General features: G+C 37.8%; 1 non-coding gene across 1 annotated transcript; it reads left to right on the top strand.

Moving 5' to 3' along the window:
- Positions 1-17678: 17678 nt before the first annotated feature.
- On the top strand, positions 17679-17785 carry LOC131636693 (small nucleolar RNA R71). Its single transcript, XR_009294141.1, has one exon. It is a non-coding gene; the product is annotated as a small nucleolar RNA R71 (small nucleolar RNA).
- The last annotated feature ends 683 nt before the right edge of the window (positions 17786-18468 follow it).

Here is an 18468-nt window from a genome sequence, read left to right as displayed (position 1 = left end):
AACACATGTTCTCTATGTAGGATTCTGACATATTAATTCCTCACTGCTCACGAGTAGCACTCATAACACCACTCTACATCATACTTTCGTTGTACGACTACGACTACTCGTCTTAAGTCACCGTCCAATACTTTGCACTCTTTCATATTCACTTCCTCATAAGTTCCCACAATATGGTGAGTGGTTATTCTCACATCTCAGCATTCATCACATCTTATACTGTTATACCCCAAAATTTGTCCACATCTTTTTTCAAGAAAACTCCAATCTGAAAATTAAAAGTCTCATATAATCATGGATTTTATTTCAACAAATATCCTGATATATGAAACACTTAGTTTTCAGAATTTTTCTTACAGTATTTTGGCTTGCAGTTGAATTTATTCTTACGCAAACGCCAAATACTGTTTATTACTTCACACATGCTATTTATTTATTTACAGATAAATAGTATTGACACAATTGGTACATAGTTAAATCTTTTTTCAGGCGCAGAATCAGGAAACTCAGACTGTACTGGTAACAAGTAGATTATTATTATCTTTTGTTTCCCACTAATTTTTGTACTATATTCCATTATTTTCAAAAATCTTTTCAAATCTCTTTTTCAAAAAAATCAAATCCTAACTTTATTCTCTACATCTCTCTTTTTCCCAACACTATCATACACTTTCTTTCAAATCTTATTTCCACTCAAATTTTCCTTTTGTACGGAATCACATCATTCCCCAACGTCTCTATCCTTCTTTCCATTCTATAAATACCTCCCATTTTCTTCCATAAAATCTCACATCAAATTCTAATTCATCTCTCAAATTTCCACTTCATAATCCATCCTTTCTTCTTCCCCGACAAAATGGCAAAGTTGTGGGAAACGTGTTGTCTTATGATCATCACCATTGCTACGGTGATCATGTCTTTCTTCTGTCTACATAGCCCGGAACACTGTGGACCTGGGATGCTTATGCTCCCAATCATCTACATGTTATTATTTGTAGCATGGGTTATCAATCGTCATTTTTAAAATTTGCCGTATTTCTTATTTCTTAAATGTACCGTTTATTCGTCGTACTGTTCAATATAGTATGTAATATTTGTACTGTTAGTATTAAATGTTGTACTATTTGTCATAATATTGCTTAATTACTCAGATAATATTTTATGTGTTTTCTGCCAGTCAAATATTCATTTTTCTGTGCATTAAATGATTTTCAGGGTTATTATCGGTAATTTTGCCCGCATACAGTAAATATTAGTTATTTATTATGTCTGTGTTTTTCTAACAAGTCATGTAAATAAACTTTCATTTTTCACATAAAACATAAAACAAAAACAACAAAAAAGAAAATTAACTTTGATTGTTGATTTTTCACTCTAACTGCTACATCAATACCTGAACAGTCAGTCGACAGCCAAACTGCTGGCAATACAATTCTCAGTGTTTTGTACCATCAATCAAATCAATCTTTCACAATTCAAAATTCCATGATTTTTGTTCTAGAAGTCTTCTGAATATCACGCGATTAGCAGAGACTCAACACTGCACAAAAATCAGGTACGCTTAACTGTCTCCTACATAAACAGTCCCTGACTAGGGTTTTCTTGTTTTTACAGGAGAAACAAGTTTTTGAGAGCTCAAATGGATTTCATACACATCCATATATCTCAAAGTACCATCATACAAATTTTCAAACTTCAAATCACTCAGACGCACCGTCAGCAGCTCAAACAGTCAACAGACGACCCGTTTGACCAAAAAAGTCAACAGACAGTCAAAAATGAAATTTTTTGTCAAAGTCCATATTTTGTCAAAGGATTCATCATTTGATCATTGGATGATCATAATTCATCAAGAAAAGATCAAAAATCAACAAAACCCTAAGATTCAAAATTAGGGTTTTTGCCTAAAAAGTCAACTCAACTTTGACTGATCATAACTCACTCGTCCTTCATCCAAAAAATTCAAACCAAAGCTTATTTTGAAGGAAATTCAATTATCGTTAAGATGCCATTGATCCCATGGTCATTGGATTCACCATTTGAAAAATATGATCAAAGACATTACAGGTCATTTTCAAAGTCAACAAAAAGACACTTTTTTCAAAAGGACACGCAAGGAGCATCAAAAATCATTTTGACATGAGACCAAAGACATTGGTTAGAGGACTCTTTAAGGTTTCCAAAAAGTGCAAGATCTCTTTCATATGACAAAAATTGAGGGATTTACACCTTGTTGAAGTTGGCTAAATTTTGGAAAGTGCATAAAACCAACATTGCTCAAAAATGCATTTTTTCCAAACGGGGCCAAGTTTTCATGGTTCAAACATCTTTGCGATGTTATTATGGGCCTCCCACGACCAAGACAAGGCCCACACCTTTTTTTATCCATTTTTGGCATAATTTTATCTTATTTTAAGATTAAATTAAAAAAGAAAAAAGGAAGGATAAAGCATAGCTTATTTTCTAAGCTAAAGTCTCCACATGGGACTTAATTATTCAACAAGTAAGGTGCAAGGAAAGTCTATGGCAAGAGGAGTGGAAGAATTAAGCAAAGGTTGCTTAAATTTTAAGCTTGAAAGACAAAAATTCAACAAAGACAATTAAGGCTTCTTAGCTTAGTTTTTAAGCACTCCATGGCTTATAAATAGCTTATCATACTTCACAAACAAGAGGGAGAACGAAATAGAAAAGGAAGCATAGCATAGAAACCTCAAAATTCTCACAAAAAATCTCCAAACTATGTAATTTTCATTTTCATATTTCCAATCAATATCAATACAAAACAGTCACTTCCAATCATCTCTTAAAGCAACATAGAGTAAGAATAAGCTCTTTGTTTGGTCCCATGAGAGTCGTAATAAGTGTATAAAGTTTTGCATGAACATCATACTCCCTCATGCATACCACACCTAATCAGTTATCCTTTTATTTTCTATTTTATTTTAATTTTCTTTGCAAAATTATTTAAAAACAGTTTTAAAAATCCAAAAAATACACAAAAAATATTTTTAGACTATTAAAATAATATATTATTTTCTGAAATAAAAATATTTTATTTTTCTTCAAAATTTCAATATTTTGCATAATTAATTAGTATATTTATATATTTACTTTTTAATTATTCTAACCAATCAAAAAATCATAAAAAAAATTGTTCTTTGTGTTAAATATTGTTTATATATTATAAACTAATTTTGTACATATTTTGAATAATTTTCTATTTAAGTTTTAATTATTTGTATAATTATTTGCATAATTATGTTTTAATTAACTTAAATCCATTTCAAATCAATTCCAAAAACTCCAAAAAAATTAGTTTTGTTTTAAAATTAATTAACAAGCATTTTGTACATATTTTGAACTTAATTTCTAGGTTTAAATCTATTTTCATCTTTTTTCTTCATTTTAATTTAATTAATCATGCATTAATTATAATTAAAATCAATCATAAAAAATCCAAAAACATGCCTTTTATTTTTCTTGCAATTTAAATTCCTAGATAAATGTATAGGATGTCAAATTCATGTAAATAGGCTAGTTTACATTTCCTGCACAATCGATGTAATAGCGTAGATTTACTTTCCGCACTTTACATTTCCGCACTTTAATTTCCAGCAAATATAAACTGCGTGTATGTCAAAGATAAAATTGAACCGTTAGATCACTAACTTCAAAGATAAAATATCTGAATCCAATCACAATCACACTTGCACCTCTTAAGGTAATCCCTTCTCATTCTTTTCAAAATCAAAGTCAAAATTCTACTATTTTGAGTACAAAATCGAACCTTGCGTTTATATCCGATGAAAGGATAGATTTTTAAAGGAAATAGGATAAAGACCTTACAAAACTTTCCAAATCAAAACTGTTGTTTGCTTGCTCAAATCAAAACAAACAAAATTCTCATACACTGTTGTTTTTTCAAAACTTTCCAAAAAAGACAATACTTTGTATACATCCAAACACGGATTATTACAAAGTTAACGTTCTTTTCAAAAACATCTTTCGAAAGATAAACAAGCATTTTGTATACATCCACACACGGATCATTACAAAATTCAATTTACAAAAGTATTTGAAACCACATATGAGCATTCTAAAGCAATTGAAAAGTGATCGAAAAACAAGTGAGCTAAGCAAACTTAAGAGCCCATGGATAACCATGGATACAAAGGGTGCTAACACCTTCCCTTTGTATAACCTACCCCCTTACCCATAATTTCTTAAAGGTCTTTTTTCTGTTTCTTTTATAAACCTTTCCTTAATTGGATAAAATAAAAGGTCGGTGGCGACTCTGTGAATTTTCAAAAGTGCGAAAGCATTAAGCGATAAAAAAGAGTCAGTTCACGTATCTCTACAGATCAGAGGTATGGCCCGGATTAAAAAACGGAGGTCCACAGAACTGGCGACTCTGCTGGGGATTTACATTCAAAAACAAAATGTTTTCAAAAGGGGTTACCTTAAGAGAATAGATCACTTCGATGTTTTCAATTGATTGACTTGATTGCTCTATTTTTCAAAGGTTTGTTTGGGTATTTTGCTTGTGTGAAAGATTCTAACCCGAATCTCGAGATACCTTAAGTATATGACAATAGACCAAGGAAACTGTACGGCATGTACCGATACGGTTGATCTGGTAGTCATCATTAGTGCGATACTTTGGTTTATACTGATGTCCCTTGAAAACGATCAAGGAGTATATTAGGCTTCCGAAATGTCATTAAACACTAATTTGTCTTAGAACCTTTTTAGTTGAACTTGACTTGTGGCCTATTAAGTGGCTAGCTTTGAAATTGATCGAAGTTAGTTATCCTCGAGGAATATTTTGATCGGCCGCTCGAGCGCCGTATTGAGATGTTACTTCCAAGGATCATAGAACCCGAATACTATTCTAGGACAGGTTTTAACCAACTCAACTTCAGTGGGGAGGGTATCACCTATCAGCTCCATGCAAGCCTTTAAACCTAAGGCTATTGTTTGATTTGTTTTTGTGTGCCACATGTTTGCATCATAAGCATATCATTTTTGCACCAAACACTTCAAGGATCAAAGAGTTTACCTTTGTTTTTGCAGGTAATGGCTCCCGCCACCAAAGATTACATCCGAATCAACATCTCAACGGTACCATCTGAACTAAAAGACTTAGTGTCAGAATTCCCCAGGAATGTTCAATTCACTGAAAGGCATGGTCACCTACTCCATTTGGTTACCTCAAAATTTGAAGAAGACATGATACGGGTCCTGTTCCAGTTCTTTGACCCTGAACATCATTGCTTTACCTTTCCTGATTACCAGTTGGTACCCACTTTGGAAGAATTCTCTGAACTAATGGGATTGCCTGTTCGAAATCAATTACCTTTCACTGGTTTAGAAAGGATTCCAAAACCTGAAGTCATTGCTGCTGCTTTACATCTGCGGAAATCAGAAATCGAGTCCAATTGGGAAACAAAGAGTGGAGTTAAGGGTTTGCTTTCCAAGTTCTTGTTGGAAAAGGCTCGACTACTGCTAGAAAACAAAAGTTATCCAGCTTTTGAGGAAGTTATGGCACTTTTGATCTATGGGTTGGTTTTATTCCCTAAATCCCGACCAGTTCATAAGTGTACACATCATCAACCTTTTCCTAATCCGTAACCCGGTACCAACCTTGCTGGGAGACATTTTACATTCTCTACACACTCGTACCATGAAGAAACAAGGAACTCTCATGTGCTGTATACCACTACTGGCTAGGTGGTTTACATTTCATCTTCCCCGATCAGTGTTGAGAAATGAACAAAGAATGCAATGGTCTCGCAGGATTATGTCTTTGTCTCATTCAGATATCCGGTGGAACAACTTCTTTCAAAGAGACATTACTATCATTGATCATTGTGGAGAGTACCCTAATGTGCCACTCCTTGGCATCAAAGGAGGCATCACTTACAATCCCTCTTTAGCTCTACGCCAATTCGGATATGCAAGGAGCAACGGTCCTTATGACATGATTATCCATGGCATTGTGTTTGATTACGAGAATGATTCTCATAGACACCGACGAAGGTCCATACATGCATGGGGCAGTGTTTATAGAATAGAAAGCAAAACTCTAGGGCAATGGAATTCTATTCCTATGGAACCCTACCTCAGATGGGTCCGCACTCATGCTCAGAAACTGATCGCTGGCTTTACGTGTCTATAAATCTGATAACTGCAAGTGCACAGTCGTGTCGTGTAGTTTTAAAAGATATCGAATCCACAGGGACTATGAATCGATCTACCGTTATCTAAGGTTACTATGTAAAGCTAGGAGTACTAAAATTTCGATTGTTCCTAAGGGAAAGTGATTGTGAGAAAATAAAGAATAATAGTAAAAGACAGGTATCAGTATGTATTTCGTTTAACTAAAGGTAATCCGAAGGTTCATTGGCTTTTGCATAATTAAATTAAAAATCTTTACTAATTCCAATTGATTAAAAATCCTCGTCTCAAACTTTCGCTCTGTTGATTCAGACTACTATCCTAATCCTAATGTACGCTTTCGCCATCCCATTAGATTTTAGAAGAGCTTTTTGGAAACAATGTAATTAATAAAATGCCTATTTTACGAGGTTGTTATCTATTTAAATCTCCTAATCTCAAACTTTCGCTCTGTTGACTCGGAGCAAGCTAATAACCCTAACGTACGCTTTCGCCATCCCGCTCGAGTGTAAAAACAATTTTTGAAAATAAATAAGTTCCAATTAGTTTTAATACGCTTTCGCCATCCTTAAAACTAATGTCCTATGTCTACTATCCAGTTAAAGATCTCAAACTTTCGCTCTATTGATTTTAACCTTTGACCGTCCTAATCCCTCAAACTTTCGCTCTATTGGTTTTAAGACTTACTAATTAAACTAGACATATAAACCAAAAATAAGTGATAATTAATAAAACATAATTTAAGCCAATTTATTTCGGATCCCTACGGTTAACTTACTTTACATACCGACACCTTTAGTATTTTAGCCAGACATATTAATACGATTAAACAGACATATATCGGTTCGGTTCATAATAATAAGCATATTAAATGGCATATAATCTATCATGCAAATAAATAATATAAATAAGGCGGTAAATAAAAACCTGAATTAAAATAAATCTGAATTGAATTGAATCTTGAAGTACTCGAACTTCCACCACAGGTTGGCTGGATCGTTCTTCGGAATTTAAATGGCAGAAAATAAAAAAACAAGGAAATAAAGCGATAAATCTAACGTAAGGCTAGATCTATGAAAAGTTCACAACAATTTCCAGTGTAGAAATCGTTGTGAGAAAATAGACGGTAAAATGAAAACAGAACAAGGAAAAACAGTTCGCGGTACAATTTCGGCAGCACTTCGTTGGCAGGAAATCGGACTGTTTGGAAGTGGGATAGCAGGTCCTATTTATAGGAGGAGGTTCGCAGTTGGAATCCGTGAATTGGGGAACTTTCTGCAGACTGGGCGTGGAGACGTGGGTCTCCGTTTCTTCAGGAAGACTTGAGACGTGCGTCTCAAGTGGAGAAAATCTAGGGCAGTTGGAGACGGGCGTCTCCTCTTGGTGACGTGGCTGAAGAGAACGTGGAGACGTGCGTCTCCACTTGCTTGCAGGTCTGGGCCACGCGCCTTTTGATTCATGGTGGGCTGAATATATCTTTTGGGCCTTTTGGGTCCTAATTGCACCCTTCTTTCACTTCAGCACTCCCTTTTCATCTTTTAGGCATAAATATTGGTCATTTAAGCTCAATTTTCTTTCCTTTTCGCAAATAGTCGTAATTGAAGTGTAAAACCTGAAATAAAGCAAATACACGCGTAATATCATAATAAATTAACATAATAAACGGAAAATGCTATAAATATCTATGGATTTTAGGCTAAATATACGATATAAAATCGTGTTATCAAATTCCCCCAGACTTGAACCTTTGCTTGTCCTCAAGCAAAATAAGAAGATAAAGATAAATGAAACACACTTCCACCACGTCGTTCAGTCATACTTAGCTACATAGTGTTCTTATTCGGAAATAACGAATCTTAGCAATAAACCTATAGTAACAACACTAAACAACTCCCAGTATGCATACCAATCCGAATCATGCCATTATAGCTCGACCTATTTGACTTGTCATCATGTTTCACCCTTTTCATGCGCGCGCAATCACATTAAGCCCATTATCCTGACACGCACATAGCAGAGTAGTCGGTTAGTGACTATGATCCTTCTCATGGAGTTCTGGCACAATATGTGGTATACTCCTTAGCATTCACTTATAGATTGTGGGGAATCGGACAATAGTCCTTCCTACCAAGTTCATTACCAGATGACTTCTGAACCAATCGACAGTGAGTTTTTAAATTCTTTGTATATGAGATTTGCGACCGTTAGGTTAAATGATCTTGTGAGGATCACCTTACTTAGTAGGCACATTTCTTCTTATGGCTGAACACATAATTATTATGAGGATCATACACTTATATTCATCGACTCTCTGCGTAGTTTGTATCTAAGACGGTGCCGACTGCTAGAATAAACTACTAAGGGTTATTTCAAAACTTAAAGTCGATGGTTTTGGTATAACGGGTATTCAAATCGGTTACGCATACTCGGGGGTTTTAGAGTGTTGCGACAATAAGGATATTGACTAATTCAGTTTCGGTGCGTTGAGTGATTGAGTAGCTTTGTATTTCTCGAACGTGTGGGGTTTGCGTTTATCGTTTAGGAGCAAAAAAATTTTTTTGTTATGGCTCAAGAAAATGGAAGAAATTGAAATAACTACGGAATTATACATATAAGACTTAAATTCCATAAATATTTTTTATTGAATTAGAAAAACATTACAAGGAAGGGAAATAACTGAAGGGAAAAATAAAACTAAAGGAAATATAAATAATACGACTCCCCCAGACTTAGATGATGCAATGTCCTCAGTGCATAAGAACTACTCCTCATTGTTGCGGTTTCGAGAACTGCTCGCGCCTCTTGTACGAACACGGCGACGTCTATCAGGAGAGTCATTAACACGAATGTCAAGATCATGCAAATATGTGGCAATTTCAGCGTATTGACTTTCATTCCTAATAGCATAATCACGGTGCTCCTGTTGCATCTCTCGGATGAGCCTAATTGTTTCAGTTTGGTTTGTCTGCATAGCTTGAACGAGTTGATCTTGGCGTTGAATAGCAGCATACATGGCTTCAAGAGTGATAGGCGGAGGATTGTTTGGAGGAGGTTGGTTGACATCAGCTTGCCCTTGGTTGAGTTCTTCTTCATTTGCATCCATAGGTTCATTAGGATGTTCTTGTTGGTCATCTTGAGGGTTGTCTTCAATAAGCCTCCAACGTTGAACATAACGGATGTTAATTCTTTCAGGACAAGGAAGGATGACATAAGGAATAGGAACTTTGTTGACGACCAAAGTGTATCGGCCATCATGGCGGGGTGAAACCAAGTGGGAATCGCGGCAGTAAGTGAGATCGAGTGACTGAGCAGGCTTCATGAGATGAGAGAGTGATAGGAGCTCGTCACCAAGACCTAAAGCACAGGCCAAGGTAGTAATAATGCCTCCAAGCAAGAATGGATTTGTAGCGGGGGCGTTAACTAAACCTTGGATGTGTTGGAACATAAACGGTGCGGCATTGAAACGGATATTGTTAAGCGCACAGTAAAGGAAAAATAATTCATTTTGGTTTACCTTGTGGTTGTTGGATCTCGCAAAAATAATATGCCCCAAGACACGTTGAAAATAACGTATAGCGGGGTTTTGAATGTGAGAAGCATGAAGAGCTCTCCAACCGGTAGGATTTTCTCTAGTGAGATGGAACCAAAATTCAAAAGCGAGATCCTCCCAGGATCGACCATTGAGTTCTTGAAAGATTGAGCGGTGAGCAATTGGAGCATGATTAAAATGCAAATATGAAGCTACGACATCTTGATCTAGAGCATATTCACGGTTGAACATCCGGAATTGGATGCTACCGGTTGAGAATGGTTGATTAGAGGGAGTGTCGTAGTTGAAGGAACTCAAAAATTCTAAGACGAGCGGCTCATAAGTAGGTACGGGTTCGGTACAAAGATGGTGGAGGCTAGATTTAGTGAGCAAACGGGTGACACCATCAATGAGACCCAAAGTTTCTAGACACTCGGTGTTCACAAATTTGGTGGGAACAACCGAACGTTCGTAGAAAGCAACATATTTTGTTCGTTGAGCATCATCTCGGAAAATAATGTTTGAAAGGTCGGGAGGTGGTCGCTCGGGATGCTCACTACGGATTAAGGAACGTGGAGGCATGGTGAGTATGGAAATGAAAAATAAAAAAATGTAGTGTAGAAGAGTAGAGAATGGTATGATAGTTGTGAGGAAGAAGAGTGGTGGTGGTGTGGTTTTATAGTGAGGTTTGAAAATGGGGTGGTTAATGGAGAATTAAAATGGATTAATGGTGGTTTTTGAAGTTTGAATAGAATAGAAAAAATGGGAAATGAATGGAGTTTAAGAGGTGAATGATGGAGGATGAATGAGGTTAATGGAGTTTAAATGGAATAAATAGGGGAAGAATGAGGAGAATGAATTTTGAAATTCAAATTCAAAATTCAAGAGGGAGAGAAGAATGGTCTGCGTGGTCAAATGCAGACTGCTGGCCTTGGGAGACGTGCGTCTCAGGCAGTCAGTCTGCTGGGGGACAGGGCATGGAGACGTGCGTCTCCTGTCCTTGCATGCTGAGGTCTGGTCCCACAGAGGTGGAGACGTGCGTCTCCTAGCTTAGGGAGGTGATCTCCACGCATGCAGTTGTCAAGACAAGTTCTGACAGATAGCAATAAGTATGGGATACTGGTTCAGAACAGTGTCATTTTTTCATACTTTAAACAGCAAAAAAATAGACTGAGTGAGAGATATGCATTCATGAATATATAGCAATCAGACAGCAGAATATTATAACACAGCAGCAAAATATTATAACACAGCAGCAGTAGTGAATAAAATATTGCATTTAAAATTAAACCAGTACTGAGTGTTAACAGAAGCAGAAAGCAAAAGTGCAAAAAAATGTAAATCTAAACTAGGAATAGAAATTACTAAAACTAGAAATAAAAACCTAATAATCTAAACGGTCACATCTAGCCACGTCTATTGTTGTTCTGATTAGACTGAATGTGTTTGAAAACTTCGTCGAACTGAGCATTTACGGTGTCGATAAAATCGAAGAAATGCATTTGCAAAGTGTGTAGCTCGTTGCGCACATGTTGTATATCTTGTTGTAGCGCAGTGATGGCTTGCTCGTGCGTATTCAGATTAGGCATTCTCTGATTCACCGATGCGGTAGATGTAGCGGGTTGTTGTTGCTCGATCTCGACATCAGTCATATCAACAGTGTGATCATCAACGGAATCTTCAGAACGAGTTTCAGGCTCATACTCAGATACAGGTTCATCAATAGGAAGAGGTTCATAATCAGGAATGGGTTCATCAACAGGAAGAGGTTCATAATAACCAGGAGGTGTTTCAGGTTCAGATTCAGATGCAGGCATTTCCTCATCAAAATGTTCATAAGCTTGAGGGGTTTCAGGTGATGGCTCTCTCTCCGGAATCTGACCATAGTAAAGCCAGTTGGTAGGGTTGTGCACACTTGTCCTAGGATTCGGTAAGGTGAACTGATACCAAACTTTGTTATCAATGAGCAATTCAAAACGATCAGGTCCAAGATTACCGATGATACCTCGATTAAAGCAGAAATTGATGTCCATAGAGGTATGGGTACCAAAAGGTGTCAATCTAAGCAAAGGCACTCTCATTCCTATGGCATTAGCGATCATAGTGACAAATCCGCCAATCCTAATGGGTGAAACTTCGTATTGCGTGATGCGCTCGAAGTTTGTTAGCATGAATGCAATGGCATTGACCGGGCGATTTTGAGATGTACAAAACATGATGAACAACTCTTCTCTAGTAACTTCAGTGACATTATCTGGTTTGCCAAAAATATAGTGAGCAAGGATCTTGTGAAAGTAGCGGAAAGCAGGATTGTGGATGTTCTCAGATTGAAATTCATTCTCTTCAGGGTTGTCGTTTCCAGTGATCTTGCCCCAGTATTTTTCCAACTCCCAGTATGGAAGATTTTCTTCAGCTACTTGGGCGTATGCATCAGGTCCATGAGGTAGTTCTAACATTTCAGCAAAATCTCGGATGCAAAAATTAAACTCCATACCAAAGAGTCTAAAGAGAATAACTCCTTTTTTCAGTCCTTGTCCACAGTTTGGAAGATAGGTCAGGGAGCTCAAGAATTCCAGAGTGAGCTTCCGATAAGTGCTAAACTTGCGGAACAAGTGAGAACCAGTCCAACCGATTTGGTTAAGCAGGTGTAGGATGCTTTCTTCGATACCGAGCTTCACCATAGTTGGTTGGTGAGGATAGCAAGTCAACTCCATGTGTCTTCCAGCCAGTTTGTTAAATCTTGCTTCTTGTCCTCTACCACGGAACACAACTTCCATATTATCAGCTTCTTGCATCGTAGTTAGTAGTTAAATGAAAAACCTAGAAGTTGAAAATATTAAGATTAAGTTAGAACTAGGCTAGTGTTCATTTTTAAAAAATAAAATTAAATAAAACAAGTTGTAATAATAATTTTAATTATAAAAAGGAAGTATTTTCTCGAATGAAGAAGGCGGCTATAATTATAATAGTTATTATAAGATGTATGAAAAATAGTAAGAGAATTAAAATCTAGAATAATTAAAAATAGAATAGTTAAATGAAAATTAAAGATTAAAAATTTTAAAAAATAAAATAGAATAAAATAAAAAATAAAAAGAATAAATAAATGTGGATTGTCTCCCACCAAGCGCTTTGTTTAATGTCGTAAGCTCGACGATTTTAAAATAGAAAACTATTTTTTCGAAAGAGCGGGCAGTTCGTCAAGTTTAAAAACTTCGATGTTTTCATCGTATTCGAGATGATGGTAATACTTAAGACGTTGCCCATTTACGATAAAAGGTTTGATGGTTTCTCCTTTGATTTCTATCGCTCCACTCGGAAATATGTTAGTTATTTCGAAAGGGCCAGACCATCTAGATCGTAACTTACCAGGAAATAATTTTAGTCTAGAATTAAATAAGAGCACTTTATCGCCTATGCTAAAATTTTTCCTAGATATACGCTTGTCGTGCCATTTTTTCGTTCGCTCTTTATAGATTTTGGCGTTTTCGTAAGCGTCTTGTCTAAGTTCTTCTAATTCGTTTATGTCTAGAAGTCGTTTCTCACCAGCGGCAGTGTAGTTTAGGTTTAAGTTCTTGATGGCCCAATAGGCTTTATGTTCTAACTCTACTGGTAGGTGGCATGATTTTCCATAAACGAGTTTGAATGGGGTAGTTCCTATTGGAGTTTTGAAAGCTGTTCTATAAGCCCATAAAGCTTCATTTAGCTTGGTTGACCAATCTTTCCTAGATATAGCAACAGTTTTCTCCAATATTTGTTTTATTTCGCGGTTAGATACTTCTACTTGACCGCTTGTTTGTGGATGGTATGGTGTGGCTATTCGATGATTTACTCCATATTTTCGAAGGAGTTTCTCAAGTATTCTTGAAATGAAATGGGAACCACCATCGCTAATTACCAATCTTGGCACACCGAACCTAGGAAAGATGACGTTTTTGAAAAGTTTAATAACTACTCGTGTATCGTTTGTAGGAGAAGCAATAGCTTCTATCCATTTTGAAACGTAATCGACGGCTACGAGTATATATTGATTTCCAAACGATGACGGAAACGGTCCCATGAAGTCTATTCCCCAGACGTCAAATATTTCTACTTCAAGAATGCCTTTTTGAGGCATTTCATCGCGTCTTGAAATGTTTCCAGTTCGTTGGCATCTATCACAGCTTAGTACAGCAAAATGGACGTCTTTCCACAGGTTGGGCCAGAAAAGTCCAGATTGAAGGATTTTGGCGCAGGTTCTAGATGTGCTATGGTGTCCTCCACACGGTGCAGAATGACAATGTGTTATTATGCTTCTTATCTCTTCCTCGGGTACACAACGTCTAAAGATTCCATCGGGGCCTCTTTTGAAAAGGAGTGGGTCGTCCCAATAGTAATGTTTTAGGTCATGGAAGAATTTCTTCTTCTGTTGGTAGCTTAGATCAGGAGGAAGCACACCAGCAGCTAGGTAATTTAGGAAATCTGCATACCAAGGTGCGTCAGATCGGGCTAAAGCTATTTCAGCTAATTTCTCGGTTTCAGAGTTTGGACGGTATGGTTCGAATTCATTTGCTTCTAATTGGGCGATGAGTCTTTCATAAGGGAAATCATCGTCAATTGGTACTTGTTCGGGTTTCAGATTTTCCAATCGAGAGAGGTGATCTGCTACGACATTTTCAGTGCCTTTCTTATCTTTAATTTCCAGGTCGAATTCTTGTAGTAACAAGATCCATCTCAAAAGTCTTGGTTTAGCGTCCTTTTTGGTTAGGAGGTACCTAATGGCGGTGTGGTCAGCGTCCTTTTTGGTTAGGAGGTACCTAATAATTCTTTTTCTGTCGTGGCATAATTCATCTGAGCTTCGTCTAGGGTTCTACTCGCATAATATATGACATGTAGTTTCTTATCCTTTCTTTGTCCTAGAACGGCTCCTACAGCATAATCACTTGCGTCACACATTATTTCGAAAGGCTCATTCCAGTCGGGAGGTTGCATAATTGGCGCAGAGATCAATGCTTGTTTAAGCGTTTGAAATGCTTCAGTGCATTTATCGGTGAAAATAAATTCGGCGTCTTTCATGAGTAGTTCAGTTAAGGGTTTGGTTATTTTAGAGAAATCCTTAATGAAGCGTCGGTAAAAACCAGCATGTCCCAGAAAACTTCTTATTTCTCTAACGGTTTTGGGAGGTTGAAGGTTTTCGATAATTTCGATTTTTGCTTTATCAACTTCGATTCCTCTATCGGATACGATGTGTCCAAGTACAATTCCTTGTCGAACCATGAAATGGCATTTTTCCCAATTAAGGACTAGGTTTACGCTTACGCATCGTCTAAGCACCATTTCAAGGTTTTCTAAACATGTTTCAAAACTTCCTCCACAGACAGAGAAGTCGTCCATAAAGACCTCCATTATTCCATCTAGGAAGTCGGCAAATATTGCCATCATGCATCTTTGGAAGGTCGCGGGTGCATTGCAGAGTCCAAAAGGCATTCGTCTATAAGCGAATGTACCATAAGGACAGGTGAATGTGGTCTTCTCTTGGTCGTCAGGGTGGATAGGAATTTGGAAAAATCCGGAGTATCCATCCAGATAACAAAAATGTGAGTGTTTAGCTAGGCGTTCGAGCATTTGATCTATGAAAGGTAAAGGGAAATGGTCTTTTCGGGTAGCTTTATTTAGCTTCCTATAGTCAATGCACATCCTCCATCCAGTTTGGGTACGTTGTGCTACAGATTCTCCTTTAGCGTTAGTGATTACAGTGACTCCTCCTTTCTTTGGTACGACGTGAACAGGGCTAACCCATTTACTATCGGATATAGGATATATTATTCCAGCTTCTAGCAGTTTTTGGATTTCCTTTTTAACCACATCGCTTATAATAGGATTTATTCGCCTTTGATGTTCCCTAGAGGTTTTACTATCGTCTTCGAGCATAATGCGGTGCATACACAGAGAAGGGCTTATACCCTTCAGATCTGATATGTTGTATCCTAAAGCGGTAGGGTATTTTCTTAGGACATTAAGTAATTTTTCAGTCTCGGTTCGTCCTAAGTTGGCGTTCACTATAACTGGTCGGTTTAGTTCTTCGTCTAGAAATTCGTATCTAAGATCGGTAGGAAGTGTCTTCAGCTCTATAGCAGGTTTCTTAGGTCTAGGTATAGGATCAGGGGTTAAAGCTAAGCATTCACTCAGGTGGTTATCTTGATATTCCTCACGCCAGTTGTCATCTTCAAAAATTGGCGGCATAGGAATTCTTAGGATTTCGGTTTCCTTATTTGGTTCGGATTTTATTTCCTTGACACACTCGTCGATTATGTCAGCAGAACAGCATGTGTCAATTATAGAAGGTGCTTTTAGGAATTGGGAAAGGATAAATTCTATTTTCTCTTCTCCTACTTCGAAAGTAAGCTTTCCTCGCTTTACATCTATAATTGCACCAGCGGTCGCTAAAAATGGTCTTCCTAAAATGATCGGGATGTTAGAATCTTCTTGGATATCCATAATGATGAAGTCAGTTGGGATGTAGAATTGACCTACACGAACAGGGATATTCTCTAACATTCCTACAGGGTATTTAACTGAACGGTCTGCTAGTTGAAGAGACATTCTTGTTGCTTTAAGCTCACCTAGATTGAGTTTCTTACAGGTTGAAAGAGGCATCAAACTAACACTAGCTCCTAAATCGCACAAGGCTTTCTCTATGATGGTTTTTCCAATTACGCAGGGTATAGAGAAACTACCAGGGTCTTTCAGTTTTGGAGGCATGTTGTTTTGGATGATAGCGCTACATTCAGCGGTAAGCGTTATAGTTTCGTTATCCTCGAGTTTCTTTTTGTTTGATAAGATTTCTTTTAAGAACTTAGCGTACGAAGGCATCTCAGTTATGGCTTCTGTGAATGGTATGGTTATGTTTAATTGCTTCAGAAGTTCTACAAATCTTTTAAATTGCGCTTCGGTTTTTGATTTGGCTAATCTTTGAGGGTAAGGAATTGGTGGCTTATAAGGTGGTGGTGGAACATAAGGTTTCTCTTTTTCGGGTTCCACTTCGTTATTGTTCTCATCAGTCTTAGCAGTTTGTTCGTCGGTTGTTTTCTTTTGGGTTTCCTTTGGCTCTTGTTGTGACATGGGTACGTTTTGGGTTCTAGGATCTATGGGTCCATCGTAATTAGTTCCACTTCGTAGTGTTATCGCGTTCGCATGTCCTTTAGGATTAGGTTGTGGTTGAGCAGGAAACGTGCCAGCAGGGGCAGCAGTAGGTGCTTGTTGTTGAGCTACTTGTGAGATTTGAGTTTCTAACATTTTGTTATGCGTAGCTAAAGCACCTACTTTGTTCGATAGTTGTTTTAGTTGCTCGCTATTGTGGATGTTTTGATTCAGGAAGTCTTTATTGGTTTGTTGTTGGGAAGCTATGAAGTTCTCCATCATGATTTCTAGATTTGACTTCCTAGGGGTGTTTTGAGCAGCTACAGGCGCTTTTTGGTAGCCAGGTGGTACAGCAGGTGCTTGTCCAGGCGCGTACAACGCATTGTTGTTCTTATAAGAAAAGTTCGGGTGGTTTTTCCATCCAGGGTTGTACGTGTTAGAATAAGGGTTTCCTAGAGCGTAATTTACTTGATCAGATGGGACTCCAGTCAAGAGTTGGCATTCAGCAACTACATGCCCAGTCAAGCCACAAATCTCGCAGTTAGGTGCTACAGCGGCAGCGGTGGCTGAAGGAGTGATGGTCAAATTCTCGATCTTTTGAGTTAAAGCGTCTACTTTAGCGTTAACGCGGTCTATACCACTAATTTCGTACATTCCTCCTTTGGTTTGGGCTTTCTCTAGAGCGGCGCGTTCTCCTCCCCATTGGTAATGGTTTTGTGCCATGTTCTCTATGAGTTTGTATGCTTCATCATGGGGTTTGTCCATTAATGCTCCGCCAGCAGCGGCATCTATAGTCATTTTAGTGTTATATAAGAGACCACCATAAAAGGTATGGATGATCAGCCATGGTTTGAGTCCATGATGAGGGCATATTCTAAGCATGTCCTTGTAACGTTCCCAAGCTTCGAAGAGCGATTCGTTATCTTTCTGGGTAAATCCGTTGATTTGACCTCTAAGCATAGCAGTTTTGCTAGGCGGAAAGTATCTTGCTAAGAATACTCTCTTCAATTCGTCCCACGTAGTTATGGAATTGGAAGGCAGGGATTGAAGCCACGCTCTAGCTCTATCTCTCAAGGAGAAAGGGAAAAGGCGTAATCGAATAGCTTCGGAACTAACGTTGTTGGCTTTGATAGTGTCGGCGTATTGCACGAACACAGATAAATGGAGATTGGGGTCGTCTACAGGGCTTCCAGAGAATTGATTCTGTTGAACAGCTTGGACCAGTGAAGGTTTCAGTTCGAAATTGTTCGCTTCAATCGCAGGTGGTGCGATACTTGAATGCGGTTCAGCGCGTGAAGGAGCGGCATAGTCTCTAAGAGGACGAATAGCAGCCATCTCTAACTTCGGGGTGATTTGATTGATTTGATCAGTAAAAATCAATTCCTGATTTATCGGAATTTCTGCTACTTCGGGAAGGTTGCGAGCTCGACGTTTAACGTTAATGAAACGTTCGATCTCGTTAATTCGTTGTATTAAGTCTCCTCCTTGTGAACGAGTATTTGGCATACAATCGTTCAAAAAGAAAGGGGAGAATTATCCTAGTCTCTACGGTGTAACAGTGAGTTACGATATCGACTTAAATAGTCCCCGGCAACGGCGCCAAAAACTTGATCGCTGGCTTTACGTGTCTATAAATCTGATAA

This window comes from Vicia villosa, unplaced genomic scaffold (assembly GCF_029867415.1).
Source record: "Vicia villosa cultivar HV-30 ecotype Madison, WI unplaced genomic scaffold, Vvil1.0 ctg.001809F_1_1_1, whole genome shotgun sequence".
NCBI classification, from domain to species: Eukaryota; Viridiplantae; Streptophyta; class Magnoliopsida; order Fabales; family Fabaceae; genus Vicia; species Vicia villosa.
The sequence above is the reverse complement of the archived record's forward strand: the minus strand, read 5'-3'. Positions and strand labels throughout refer to the sequence as shown.